Genomic DNA, 15,354 nt, shown 5'->3' with positions numbered 1-15,354 from the left:
TTATGCTCAGCGAAATAATCAGGCAGAGAAAGACAAATTCTGTATGACCTCACTTATATGTGGAATCTAGAAAGGTGAACTCATTGAAACTGAGGGTAGATTGGTGTTTGCCAGGGGCTGGGCAAAAATTGAAAAAGAGGGAGCACTCCTAAACTCGTTTTATGAGGCCAGCCAGATAAGCACACTACAAGGAAAAAAACTGTAGACCAATATCCCTGATGAATATATTAATAGATGCAAAAATTCTCAACAAAATATTAGCAAACTGAATTCAACAGTGCAATGAAAGGATCACACACCACGACCAAGTGGGATTTATCCCTGGGCTGCAAGGATGGTTCAACATACACAAATCAATAATTGTGACAAAGTGAGAGAGTGGCATGGACATATATACACTACCAAACATAAAATAGATAGCTAGTGGGAAGCAACCGCATAGCACAGGGAGATCAGCCCTGTGCTTTGTGACCACCTAGAGGGGTGGGATAGGGAGGGTGGGAGGGAGGGAGATGCAAGAGGGAAGAGATATGGGAACATATGTATATGTATAACTGATTCACTTTGTTATAAAGCAGAGACTAACACACCATTGTAAAGCAACTATACTCCAATAAAGATGTTAAAAAATTGTGATAAACCACATTAATAGAATGAAAGACAAAAATGATATGATCATCTCAATAGATACAGGAAAAGCATTTTACAAAATACAGCATCCTTTCATGATAAAAATCCTCAACAAATTGGGTATAGAAGGAATGTACCTCAACATAATAAAGGTCATATATGACAAACCCACAGCTAACATCGTACTCAACAGTGAAAGATTAAAAGCTTTCTCTAAGATTAGGAACAAGAAAAGGGTGCCCATTCTCACCACTCTTATTCAACATAGTACTAGATAGAAGTCCTAGCTAGAGCAATCAAGCAAGACCAAGAAATAAAAAACATCCAAAAAGGAAAAGAAGAAGCAAATTGTCATTATTTGCAGATGATATAATCTTATGTATAGAAAGTTCTAAAGACTCAACCAAAAAACTTTTGGAACTAATCAAAAAGTTCAGTAAAGTTTTAGGATATAAAAATCAGTTGTATTTCTATAAACTAACAGCATAATATCTGAAAAAGGAATAAAGAAAACTATCCCATTTACAATAGCATCAAAACCAGTAATATACTTAGGAATAAACTTAACCAAGGAAATGAAAGATCTGTACAATGAAAACTGAAGGACTTTGATCAAAGAAATTGAATAAGACACCAACAAATGGAAAAATATCATTTGTTCATGGATGGGAAGAATTAATATTGTAAAAATGTCTATACTACCCAAAGCCATACATGGGTGCAATGCAATCCCTACCAAAATTCCAATGGCATTTTTCACAAAATAGTAAAACAATCCTAAAATTGCATGGAAACACAAAAGACCCTGAATATCCAAAGCAATCCTGAGAAAGAAGAACAAAGCCAGAGGCACCACACTTCCTGATTTCAAACTATACTACAAAGCTCTTGTAATTAAAACAAGATTTTTTTCTTTATCTTTGATTTTCTGTAGTGTGAAAATGATATGCCTAGGTACAGTTTTTTCATGTGTGGTGTTCTCTGAACTCTCAGATCTGCGGTTTGGTATCTGACAATATTTTGGGGAAATTATCAGTCATTATCATTTCAAATATTTCTTCTGCTCCTCTCTTTCTTCTCCATCTGGTACTCCCATTATGCATATGTTACAATTTTTATAGTTGTCTCAAATCCTTGGATATTCTGTTCTACTTTTTTCAGTCTTTGCTTTTCAGTTTTGGACAAAATTTTCTGTTGATATATCTTCTAGCTCAGAGTTTTTTTTCTTACCTGTGTCCAGTCTACTAATAAGCCCATCAAAGGCATTCTCTACTTCTGTTACAATGTTTTTGATCTCTAGCATTTATTTTTGGTTCTTTCTTAGGATTTCCATCTCTTTGTTTATATTGCCCATGTGTTCTTGCATGCTGTCTAATTTATCTATGAGAGCCCTTACATATTAATCATAGTTGTTTTAAATTCCTGGTCTGATAATTCCAACATCTCTGTCATGCCAGTTTGTAATGCTTGCTCTGTCTCTTCAAATTGTGTTTTTTGCCTTTTGGCATGCCTTACAATCTTTTCTTGATTGTTGGACGTGACACACTGGGTATAAGGAACTGCTGCATATAGGCCTGTAGAATTGTTGTGGTGAGATATGGGGGGAAGGGAAGTATTATACATTCCTATGATTAGGTCTCAGCCTTTAGTAAGCCTATGTCTCTGCACTGTGAACTTCACAAATGCTTCTCAGTATTTTTCATCCCGCTTAGTTGTGTCAGGATGGCTAGAGTGTGATGGAGTTGGGTATTTTTCTTCTTCCACACAAAAGACCAGAGATGAGTAAAGTTGGATATTTCCCTTTCCCCAGGTCAGTTAGGCTTTGATAATACTCCAGCAGGTTGGGCTCTGGTTAACTAGGTTCTGCTGAGAGCAGGCCTTATTAAGAACAGAGTACTCCGGTATATTTCAAAATGGTTCCTTTGCCCCTCCTCCTGGTAGAGGAAGCAGGAGGGACTTTTTCTCCAATATTTATTGTGAGAACATGATTGAGTTCCTAGAGGTAAATTTCACAATATTGTGGAGGCTCCTCTATTACTGGGTGCCCCTGGAATTTTTAATTCTCATACTTGTCCACACTGAGCCTCCAGCAATTCATCAATTAACCCAGCATTGGATCCCCTGGCAGTTTCAGCTAGTGAATCTCTGCTGTGGTAAGCTTTAACTCCTTGTATTCACCTCTCTGTCTCCCCAGTCTTGGAGGCAGAAGTTTGCCTTGTGTCTTCACCTTTCTTATGTATCCAAGAGGTATTGTTTTTTCATTTTGTTCAAGGTTTACTTTCTGTTAGGATGGAGTGGTGACTACCAAATTCCTTACATGGAGAACTGGAAATTGGAGGTCCACCTTAACTTTTCAAAGTTTGCTTACAGTCAATGTTGCTGGATGTATTGATAGATATTTTTTCTTAAATTTCAGCACTTTAAAGATACCTTTTTTTCTGATGAGAAGTCAATGGTCAATTATATTATTTTTCCTCAGGCTGTTATTTTTTTCTGGATTCTTTCAAGATTTTCCCTTAATATTTGGTTTTCATGTAGCTTGACTATGATGTACCTGAGTATTCTGCTTGGGGTTCACTGAGCTCCTTGAATCTGTAAATTTATGTTTCATTATATTTGGAAATAGTTCAGGCATTATTTTTCAAATATTTTTCCTTCTTCTTCTTCTGTTTTTTGCCTTCTGGGACTCCAATTACATTTATGTTAGAACTTTGATATTATCTAACAGATCACTGAGTCTCTATTAATCTTTTTCAATCTTTTCTGTGTACTTCAGATTGAATAATATCTATTAATTTGCCTTCAAGTTAATTTACTCTTCTTTCATTTTCAATCTACTATTAAGCCCACTCCGTGACCTTTACTTTAGATTTTTAATTTTCAGTTCTAAAATTGGCATCTGTTGTTTCTTTTTAATTGTTTTATACCTCTGATATAATTTTCTATTTGTTCATTAAAAGTGTGTTTTCCTTTATTTCCATTAGTGTAGTTATGATAGATGACTTAAAATCCTTTTCTGCTAATTTCAACATCTGGTGCATCTTAGGGCTGGTCTCCACTGACTGCCTTTTCCCTTGAGTATAGGTAATATTTTCCTGTTTCTTTTTTTTCCCTAGCAATTTTGGAGTATACCCTAAACTTTGTGAATGATATATATAGGATATCTATATTCTCTTTCACTTCTCTATAGAGTATTGCTTTTTTTGTTTGTTTTAGTAGGCAATTAATGTGGCTGAACTGAAACACAAAACTCTCCTTTGTGGTGGGCAGCTCTGAAAATTCTGTTTAATTTTTTCAGCTTTATTTAGGCTCTTTGGAATCTGTCACCACATGTATCATTTATGGCTCCATCAGCGATTTGGACAGTTTATACACAGAATTGGGGTCTCCCACTCTGTAGTTCTCTCCATTATTGGATTTCTCTCATCGTTTTCCAGCTTCAGTTGTCATCCTGAACTCTGTCTTCTGGTTCTGCAAGCCACAAGGACTGTGAGCAGTTGTGTTATGTAGCCAAATATCACTGGCTTGTCAGAGCCAACTCTGCACCTCTCCTCTCAATTTCATGTTGATAGAATTGGCCAGGGTGGGATTATTTACACTATGGAAATTGGGAAATACTATGAATCAGGCTTTTATTTATTTTTTCCTGGAGATCCAGTTGTTAAACATTTAACAGCTGTAACACCTACTTGTAGTTTCTCTAGAATTTTAGTTATTGCTTTGGCCTGGGGCCTGCCCTCAGGCAGACATTTTTGAAAAAGGGCAAACTCACTTAGTATTGTTCCTTTCTTTCAATTGTCAACTCTTCCAATTTATGACTATTTATGGTTAATTTCCAATGCATTCGGATTATTGTTTTTTGTCCAGAGTTTATTATTGCTATCTGCAGCAGAATTGGTTTCATAGAAACTGCTCCACCACTACCAGAAGTGGTCCTAGTAAAATTTTTCTGTGGTTTGCAGTGAATTGAGAACATTTATGAAAATGCTATTAATTTTTAAGCTATTAATACAGCTAAAATTATATGATTTAAATTATAGTTTTTGTTATGAGAGTATCTTCATCTAACTTATTTGGATTAAAATATCTTTTCTTTTAAAAATGATGGTGCCCTAGATGTTTTATTTGTTTAGTACCTTTATCTGCCAAAAGCAAAACTTGGCCACTGTAGTGGGTTGAATAGTGTCTCCCAAAAATTCATGTCCACTCAGAACCTAAGGATGTGATCTTATTTGGATGTGTAGTCTCTGCAGAAGTAATTAGTTAAATATCTTGAGAAGAAATCATCCTGGATTTAGGCTGGGACCTAAATCCTATGACTGGTATCTTTATAAGGGAAAAAACAGGGATATTTGGTCACACAGAGACAGAGGAGAAGACAATTTGAAGACTGAGGCAGAGATTGGAGTGATGCTTCTATAAGCCAAGGAATTCCAGGAGCCACCAGAAGCTGGAAGAGTCAAGGAAAGAGTCTCCTCTAGAGCTTTTAGGGAAAGTGAGGCCCTGCTAACACCTTAATGTCAGACTTCTGGCCTCCAGAATTATGAGACAATAAACTTCTGTTGTTTTAAGCCACCAAATTTATGGTAATTTGTTATGGCAACCCTATGAAATAATACAGCAACCTATGACAGTTCATAATATTTGCTTTTGCCATTTCACTAATCCAAGTCCAATGCGCATTTATGCAAACAAATGTACAAAAAATACGTACCTCTGCAGGAAGGGGTGTGCATAGTTATGTGCCCACATACACTTGCTTTATGTATAACTTACATGTTGCTTTGGTAGACAAAAATACTGTACCTGGGGTCAGCAGTCTGGGTGAGGGTCTTGGTTCTGTCACTAATTCACTATGACGTTGTGTGAGCCATATTTTTTCTGCAGGCCAGCTTCTCTTTCTGCAAAATGAGATGGTTATCTTTTTAAATTATTTTTTATTGCGGTATAGTTGCTTTATAATGTTGTGTTAGTTTCTGCTGTACAGCAAAGTGAATCAGCTATACGTATACATATATCCCCTCTTTTTTGGATTTCCTTCCCATTTAGGTCACCACAGAGCACTGAGCAGAGTTCCCTGTGCTATACAGTAGGTTCTCATTAGTTATCTATTTTATACATAGTAGTGTATATATGTCAATCCCAATCTCCCAATTCATCCCACCCCCCATTCCTCCCCTGGTATCCATACGTCTGTTCTCTACATCTGTGTCTCTATTTCTGCTTTGCAAATAAGTTCATCTGTATCATTTTTCTAGATTCCACATATAAGCGATATTATACAATATTTGTTTTTCTCTTTCTGACTTACTTCACTTTGTATGACAGTCTCTAGGTCCATCCACATCTCTGCAGATTACACAGTTCAAAAAGATACATGCACCCCAATGTTCATTGCAGCACTATTTACAATAGCCAGGACATGGAAGCAATGTAAATGTCCATCAACAGAAGAATGGATAAGAAGATGTAGTACATATATACAATGGAATATTACCCAGCCATAAAAAGGAACGAGATGGTTATCTTTATGGGTCCTTCCAGCTCAGTGACTGAGCCTATGGATCCCTATCTCTCTGTATACTCAGTATATGGGTATATGCATATAGTCAGAGTGGAGCATGTGTGCCTCAATGAACAGAAGTAGAGAGTATTAGGATTTTTTTGGGGAGGGGGACCAAACAGGATAGTGGTTTAGATAGAAATAGCACACCATGGGAAAAATTTTAAATACCTTCCATGTCCCAGTCACTACATACATATTGAGGTCAGTACACTTAACACACATAATAAAACACATGTTCAATCAGATGCCCTAAAGGACCATTTTGATTCTCTTACTAAATGGGCTGAAAAACCACAGTATGAGGGGTTTGATTAAGAAAACTTTTATGCTAATCATTATATATAGGTAGAAGCTGAATTGTTTGTTAGGAGCAGCTCTTTACACATATGCTCCTATTCATGTTGCTCCTGAAATACTCAAAAGGGAATGTTGTGTCAGTGTGATTTGGGGTCCCATTTGGGGACTCACCTTTGGAGAACCTTTTAAATTTGGTAGTCTATATTTCACTCTTCACAGATCAACTCCTTCACGTGGAATTTTCCTGTCTTAGAGCCTAGATTGTTAGGTGTGAAAGGGTCTTTCAAGATCATGTACCTCCATTGCCATTCATTTTACCATTGAGGATAATGAAGGCCAGATTGAAGAAGTGACTTGTCAAAGGTAATAGTCAAGTAATTTTCAGAGGCAGGACTCAAACCTAAGTTCCTTTATTTTATTCTCAGTCTAGGTCTTTTTCTACCCCCTGTTGCATTGTTACTATACTTTACCCAGTTTTTTTCCCCCAATGGGAATATAATTCTTTTATACTTTGAGTTAATTCATCTCCTTCCCTCTCTTCTTCCTCCTTGTGCAAACTCACACACTTAACATACACCTATATTCCCTTCAGAGGTTTTTGTAAGGAAAGCATTGTGATTCTGCTGCTTGTCTGTTTTGCCTGGAGGTAAGCTCCAGCTGACAGTTCTGTTTTGGGTCTACACTTCTACTTAGTTGGGGGTGGGGGTGGCAGTTAGGTCATTGGCAGATCAATGTGGCTGAACCCTTTCTTCTTAGTGGAGTGGGAATGGCAACCTCTTTGATGTAATTTTTTTTAGCTCATTATCGTCCTCAGAGATGTATGTGAACAGACAGATTTGTCAAACCTTTATTTGGAGCCTGGGCTAAGAAGGCGCGCCCAAAGGGATGTAAGGGAGACAGACCACTCATCTTCCGTCTTGGAGCAGCTAGCTAGTAAGCATCACATGTCAACTATGGTAATCCATACTTCCTTTATCCTCCTATTCGCTCTTACCCTTTTGCTCTCTTTCCCTTCCCTTTGCTCCCTCTGCTCTTCCCCTTCTCTCCGAGTTTCCCTCTATTTCTCTGCTGGATAGCTTAAAGAATAAAATACTACTTTAGTCTTTCCTAAAACAACCACAGATCCAAACCTTTGCAGCGCTGTTTTCTGAGCCCCAGCACAGCCGCGTGCTCAGCACCAAGCAGTGGTGATTCCAAAACCAGCAAAGGGGGAGGGGAAGAGGGAAGGGAGGGGGGGTGAGAGAGAGGAAGGGAGGGAGAGGGGGAGAGAGGGAGAGGGAGAGGCAGAGGGAGAGGGAGAGGGAGAGAGAGAGAGAGCGAGAGCGTGAGCGCGCGCAAGCTAGCGAGCAAACCAGAGAGAGAGAAGAGAGAGAGACCCAGAGAAAGAGAAGAGGAAGCCGAGCTCTGTGAGGGCTGAACGTCCAACTTGTTTCAGTTCTTTCATCCTTCTCTTCTCTTCGCTTCGGGGAAGTGACTGTGGCGCTTGGTAAGAAACATAGCTTTCCGTACTTCCCCCTCCCCCAAGCTCAGGTCTCCTTTAGTGATAGCATCTCTCCCCCGTTCTGAGAGTCTCCTTGGGTTGGCCAGCGAGGCGAGACACGCTCTGCAGCTGTGATGCTATCCTGGGTTCCCCAGTGGGGCTGGTGGAAACCCAGAGTCGGCATCTGGGCAGGGAGGCACAGGGGTAAAACCTGATTTGAGGAAGGGGGGTTGCGATGTGGTGTATGCGCTATTTGCTTCATTGTCAGTGAATTGTTTTGTTCCTCTTTGGAAGCAGATCAACATTGACCTTGCAAATTGCTTGGGGGGCCGGCAGCTGCTTCAGAAAGCCACCCAGTGGCCCCTAGCCAGAGCAGAAAGCACTGTCATGACCCCCCAGACAGCCCTAGGCACAGGGATGGGGTAATGGCTGGAGCTTCCTTTCTCCTTTAACTCTTTCTCTGCAGCTGCTTCTCATTGCTGGAAATGAGAAAGAAGGAGAATACCGTGCAGCCTCTTTCCCCATCTCCCTATTATAACTCCCCCAGGTGCAAGTGAGTAGAAAGTTGTAAATAACTGTTTCCTTTGAAAGCAGGTTGAGACCTCCCCCCTTCCTTTAAGAGGCTCATTGTAGGGTTGGGCCTGAGTTCCTTCACAAACTTGGGAGGCTTCCCTTGCTTCTCTGTGGGAAGCCCCCATTGCCTGTCCTCTCCCCATTCCAGGTAGTTGAGCTGACAGGCTAGACCAGGGATTCAGATATCCCACCCCATCCTACTGGCAGGCGTGGTATTAGGTCCAGCTGTGTCCTTGGGAGGGAAGAAACACCTTATGGTTTGTTTGGAACTGGATTTCCAGTTTGCTGCTCCTCTGACTGTGGCTGCGGCTGGCATAGGCAGGAGGACTGGGGGAGGGGTGGCTGTTGGATTGAGAAAGAGAGAGAGAGAGAGAGGGAGCAGGGTGAAGAGCCAGGATTCCTGGTATGAATGGTATGATTTATTGAGGGTCAGCAGGTTCTGGATGTCTGTAGCTATGCAAGTGTTGGCTAAAGCTCTTGTACTATAGCCCCTCTGAACTGTCAGGGGTAGAGATCTGGTTGCTTGATGGGGGCTTTTGTGAGTTGGCAACACTGCCATACCCATGGCACTAATTATAACACCCACAATACCAGTTGTTGAGTGCTTAGAATGTTTTGGATCTTGGGCTGAGGGTTTAATATGAATTATTCTTACATTAACCCTATGAATCAGATACTATTGTTATCCTTGGTTTACTGATGAGGAAACTGAGGCACAGAGAGGTTAAGCAATTAAATGTCCTGACTGGGAATTAAAACACAGGCAACCTGGTTCCAGAATGCATGGTCTTGACCATTAAGCACTACTGCCTCCTTGGGGAGAATTTTGCATCCTTGTATGTTAGGCAAGTGTAAGTATAGTAGGAAGGGTGCTGCTTGGCAATTTTTTTTGAAAGTAGTAGAGTCCTTTGTGTAAAGTAACAGGAACTTAAGAGTGCGGCATAGTGGAGCCAGGCCTCATCTGGGGTTCCTGGAGGGGTTGGGTTTCTTTGGACAGCCTGCTTTCCTTTGAAAAGAATGCCAGGAAAGACTTCATTTTTCCACTGTCATAGCCTCATCCATCTCACATCCAGCAAAAGACTTCTTTTGGGACCAGATCTTTTTTTTTTTTTTTAACATCTTTACTGGAGTATAATTGCTTTACAGTGGTGTGTTAGTTTCTGCTGTATAACAAAGTGAATCAGCTATACGTACACATATATCCCCATATCTCCTCCCTCTTGCATCTCCCTCCCACACTCCCTATCACACCCTTTTGGTGGTTACAAAGCACTGAGCTGATCTCCCTGTGCTACGCAGCTGCTTCCCACTAGCTATCTATTTTACATTTGGTAGTGTATGTCCTTGCCAGTGTCTCATTTCGTCCCAGCTTACCCTTCCCCCTCCCCTCAAGTCCATTCTCTACATCTGCGTCTTTATTCCTGTCCTGCCCCGAGGTTCTTCAGAATCGTTGTTTTTTAGATTCCGTATATATGTGTTAGCATATGGTATTTGTTTTTCTCTTTTTGACTTACTTCACTCTGTATGACAGACTCTAGGTCCATTCACCTCATTACAAATAATTTCGTTTCTTTTTATGGCTGAGTAATATTCCATTGTATATATGTGCCACATCTTCTTTATCCATTCATCTGTCAATGGACACTTAGGTTGCTTCCATGTGGGACCAGATCTTTTTCTTATTTTCTGAGAGCTTAGAGTCACCTTGTTCTGAAAATTTTAGAATACTAAAACCTTGGAACTGGAAGGATGCCTAAAGTTTATTAAGCTTTACTTCTCCAACCAGTTCTTGAATTTGTCCTAAGCATCCAATTCATTGACTAATTTCTATTTGAACTCCCTGCAGTGACAGAGAGCTCATTAGGTGGCTCTTTCTATATTTAAGCAATGCTGATTGTCAGGAAGTAATCCCCATTATAAGCCAAGATCTGTCTCCCTGTAACTTCTATTCATTGGTACTTTGGGACTATCTAGAACAAATTTGCTTCTTAATAATAGCTCCTCAGATAGTTGAAGACAGCCGTCTCTCTCCCCTCAAGGCTTGAATCTGAAGGGACCACAAGGAAGGGATCATCATTTGCCTCATTTTGGGGACTAGACTTTTATTAATATCGCCTATTATCCCATTCTCTTGTTTGTCAGCCACAAACTGGTCATACTGAGTTTTCTAAAGCAGCTTTGATATTGTATGTTCTCTTCCTTGGAAAAGTTTGCTATCTGGTATCAGGTGGACTGATGGAAACAAAAAAGGTCTCTGTTCTTTTCCTAAAAACCAGAAATCAGTGCTATTTCTTCTGAAGCCCCAGAATGTCCATATAGCAGCCAGATAATGGGCATGTAGGAAGATTTGGGAAGAAAGGGTTAGGGGCAATTATAAAGGAAACACTTGAAATCATCATGATTCAAGGTTCACAGTATATAAACGGTAGAAGAATAAATTGTTATATCAGAAAGTATCTTAGAAACAATGACATCACTGAGGGGATGGTACAGACTGGGATTGGGTGGAATAGAAGTGAGCATGCAGTGTGCTAGAGTGGAAAACTGACCTGGGTATTAGGAAAGTTGAGTTCTATCGCTAGCTCTGAAAAATTGCCATTTACCTTGGACACATGATTTTCTCTGCATGGATCTCAGCTTTTCCATCTATAAAATGATGAGGTAGACTTTATCACCAAGGGTTTCTTAGCTCTGCAATTCTCTATCTGAAGTAAATTGTAAAATCTCAGGGTTCTAAGGGACTTCAGAAATCATCTAGGCCAGTTCTTCTCAAAATTTAATCTGCAAAAGAATCCCCTGAGGATCTTGTTAAAATGTTAATTCAGATTCAGAGGGTCTGGGGTGGGACCTGAGTTTTGCATTTTAACAAGCCTACAGGTAATCCTTAACCTGCTGTTCCAGTGCTTTTCAAACTATCTTGGTGAAGGATCAGTTTTTCAAATTTTTCCAGTCCATCACAGATGGTTACTTTAGTAAAATACATTAACTATGAATTACTAGAAAAATAAAAGACATACAAAATATAAGCTCACATTTTATTGTTAGATTCAACAGACATAAAATTAATTTTTTTTCAAGTTGAGTTGCTACAACATTTTTAAGTACATATTCTCAATTTCTGCACTTGTGTGTTTCTCAATTTCTGTACTTAAGTCATTGTTGCCTGGTAATAAAAGTTCATAAATAAGCACTGATCCTTGGACCACACTTTGAGCAACGCTGGTCTAGGCTACCTGCCCATCTAATTTAAGAGACCCGGATTGGGCCCAGTTGTAATTTCTAAATCATCCCTGCCAGATGATCTTTCACCCTCAGGTTAAGTATCTCCTTTGATGGAAAACTTAATATCCTCACAAAGTAGCATTACTTGGATGTTGTGACTGCAATAAAGGTTTTTTTAAAGCTTCTATAAATTCCACTCTTAGATTATATATTCCAAGCAAGTAGGGGGCTGTGTCACTCTGGTTTATTGTAACATCAGCCACTATCCTAGTATATGGCATAGAGTAGGTGCTTAATAAATGTTTGTTAAGTTAAAGGAACAGACTGGTTGGTGTTAGTTATGCCTTTTGGGACCATATATTTATTTTTTAAAAAGGTACTTTTGTTTTCCTTCCAGCATTTTAGGGGCAATATTCATCCTATTTTACAAATTTCTTATGTTGAATAGAAGGCAAGCTCACCTGTCCCAGATAGCTACCTGGCATCACAATTTTACTTTGAAAGGAATTATAGGAAGCCAGGAAAATATTTTTTACATTTTAAGTCCCAAGTTTTTACCTTTAACCCAGTCATTCATCAATTCAGTCGTTCAACAGCTATTTATTCAGTAATGTGGTTAGGCACCATGCAGATGTTAGAAAGATGAGGTAAACAAACATGGTACTTGCTTATTTGGAGCTTATAGTTTGATGGGGAAGAGGTCATAAATCAGATAATCACACAACTGTATTATTTTGGTCAGCAATAAATGTTATGAAGGAAAAGTATGGGGGGTAGGGCTATGAAGGTATATAACAGAGGAAATCTGATCTAGCTTGGAGTTTAAGAAAAGCTTCCTTGAGGAAGTAATATTAAGGCCAAGTAGAGACATGGGGGTAGGTTGGGGGTGATGGAGGGGGTGGAGCAGTTTTCTAGATGAAGGGAAGAGCATGCATGAGGGCCATGAGATAAGAGAAGCATAGTGAATTTGGAAAATTGAACAAAAACTGAGGTGGCTAGAATGGGACACTGTAATGATTTTGGTCTTTATTCCAGAAACAAGGGGACTGATTAAAGACTTTTAAGCAGGGTGACTGATATGACCTAAACCGAATACATTCAGTATAAGATTATTAAGTGCACACTATGGACCAAAGGCAATGTGGGAGATACAGACTTATTTAGGAATAGCTTCTGCCCTCCAAGATGACACAGTCAAGTAGGAGAGAGAAGAAATATACAAATAACTATAATACTATGAGAATGAGATCCACACTCATAAAAGAGAGGGAAAGGGCTTCCAGCTAAGCAAGAATTTGGGGGATGGGAAAGGTGTTCTAGGCAGAGTCCAGAAAAGCAGAAGGCATGTATTGGGAACAGTTAGTTCAGTTGCATTGGAGAATGGTAAGTATGTAATAAATGTTTTGTGAGATAGTTGGAGGGCTTGACTATAAATAATATTGAATGCTAGCTTGGAAAATTAGGACTATGCTCTATATGTAGTGGAGAGGCAACACCCTCATTTTATGTATGAGCAAACTGATCCTGGGAGGTGGAGTGACTCGATTTGACTGAGGTCACGCAGGTAATGCTACTGCTATAGCCCGCCAAGAGGTACTGGGTACAGTTGGAAAAAAAAATATGGGATTGGAGCTCTGGAAAGAAGTTAGCTGGAGAGAGTGATTTGAGAGTCATTGGTAAAGAAGCAGTACTTGAAGTAGAAAGAAGGAGTCTAAGAATTTCTTCTTTGGGGAATGCTTCTCTTTAGGATATAGGAAAACAAAGATGAGCTTGTGTGAAGGCTACAAAGGAGGAGAGGTCAGACGTGGAAGGAAAATTAGGAGACTACAGTATTATGAAATAGCCAAAAGAGGAGAGGCCTCATTCATTGATTGGACAAATATTTAGTATATACATATGATTGACTAAACATGGAGCATATAATAGTGAGCAAAATAGACATGGTCGTTGTCTCCTTGGGGCTCATGGTTTAGATGTGGAGATAGATATTATTCTACAAACTGTTGAGCTATATAATTATAAATTGCAATTAGTGTGTAGAGGAAAATGTACTGCCTTAAGAATGAAGGTGTGGTCAACATTGTTAGACTTTTCACCAAAGTTGAGTACTGAAAAATGACACCCAGTACTAACAGTCCTCCCCCACTTTGATGCTCACAGTGCTTACTAATAGTTAATATTGGGTGATGCATATCCCTTTTGCAGATGTTCAACAGATGATAGTGCTGTAAGGAAAGGTTATATGTCATGTTGCTTAACTGAAACTCTCAATGAGCTGGTACTCTTCCCAGATCCCCCAACTTTCCCCATTCAACAAATTAGAGAAAGAGGCACTTCATAAGAAAAAAAATTATGAAGAATTAGATATTAAAGATCTCTCTTAAAATAGGATTTCGGATAGCCTAGTCTAGATTCTAGCCCTGGCATGGATGCTGACTTAGGTTCTTGCGACAAATCACTTGTCTTGTTTGGGTCTCAGTTTTCATAACTGTAAAATGAGGAGGGTTGGATTAGACCTGGATGATTTATAAAGACCCTCCCAGCTGTAAGTTTCTATGATTCATGCTCTATTCTATACTACATTCTCATGGTCCTGTGTAGGTAGTTCAGGCTCAGTCACTTATTTAAACAACACTAAGGATTTTATATGGAATTCGGAAGGTTGCTAATTTTGGTGGAATAATTCACATGGTTTGGAAGAGTTCACAGGAAGGCCCTTTCCTTGTTCCATTCATGAGATTGCTGAAATCATGACTGTCCTGATAGTTAAGGAAAGAAATGACTGTATTCTAAAATCTGTAGTAAATCTGGGTATTGGATGATATTTCCACTATTGCTGGTTTGAAATAAACTAAGAGCACTGAAAAAAAAAATGGTACAGGATACTGTGAAATAGAGGCAAGGTGATTATCTCATGTTCTTAAATGTAATGGTCCAGGCAGTCTCTTCCTAGGGGGAACATATATGGTGAAGGGAAATATTGGTTGGTAATAGAAAAACATTTTTTATATTTCAAACATGATTTTTAAAGTATTGATGTTTGTACACAGTATGTCTCCTCACCATACACAGAAGGAAGAATAAAAACCTCCAGGATGTGTATTTTGAAGGGTGCTTTTTCTCTTTAAAAATGATTTCTTAAAAGAAATCAAGTATTACATAGATTTTTTTGAAGGGAAGGGGAGGTGGATGGGGATGGAATTATGTAAGTGATCATAGCATAAAATAACTTTTTAAAATAGTACAAGAGGAGCTCATATGACATATATTTTGAGTATTTTCTATATGAGATACTTCAATTTTCAGTATCACCCTTAATACATAATATCCAAATCTGGACCCAGTACTCAAGGCATGACTGACCAGCACCACCATTAAAAACATTTTGCACATTTATTAATCTACCTTAAGTCTGTAATATCTACCCTTAAACTGCTTTTTTTCTGGATATAATAATAAAACAGCCTCATAATAGAAAATTTGGAAAATGGAGAGAAATTAACACAAATCACCTCTGAATACCTAGCCCAAAGATAACTTGCTCTACCTCCTTCCAGATGTTTCCATGTTTACATAATTGGGATCG

The 15,354-nt window shown here is 39.0% G+C and overlaps 1 protein-coding gene across 1 annotated transcript in view; it reads left to right on the top strand.

The window, feature by feature from the left end:
• The first annotated feature begins 7,787 nt into the window (after positions 1-7,787).
• Positions 7,788-15,354, top strand: part of GABRA3 (gamma-aminobutyric acid type A receptor subunit alpha3) — a 258,489-nt gene continuing 250,922 nt past the window's right edge. The window contains exon 1 of the mRNA XM_082444886.1: positions 7,788-7,979. The gene's annotated coding sequence lies outside the window, so the exon portion shown is untranslated. The remainder of the gene's footprint in view (positions 7,980-15,354) is intronic.

The sequence above is a fragment of the Balaenoptera physalus genome (assembly GCF_965194825.1).
Source record: "Balaenoptera physalus genome assembly, chromosome: X".
NCBI classification, from domain to species: Eukaryota; Metazoa; Chordata; class Mammalia; order Artiodactyla; family Balaenopteridae; genus Balaenoptera; species Balaenoptera physalus.
The sequence above is the reverse complement of the archived record's forward strand: the minus strand, read 5'-3'. Positions and strand labels throughout refer to the sequence as shown.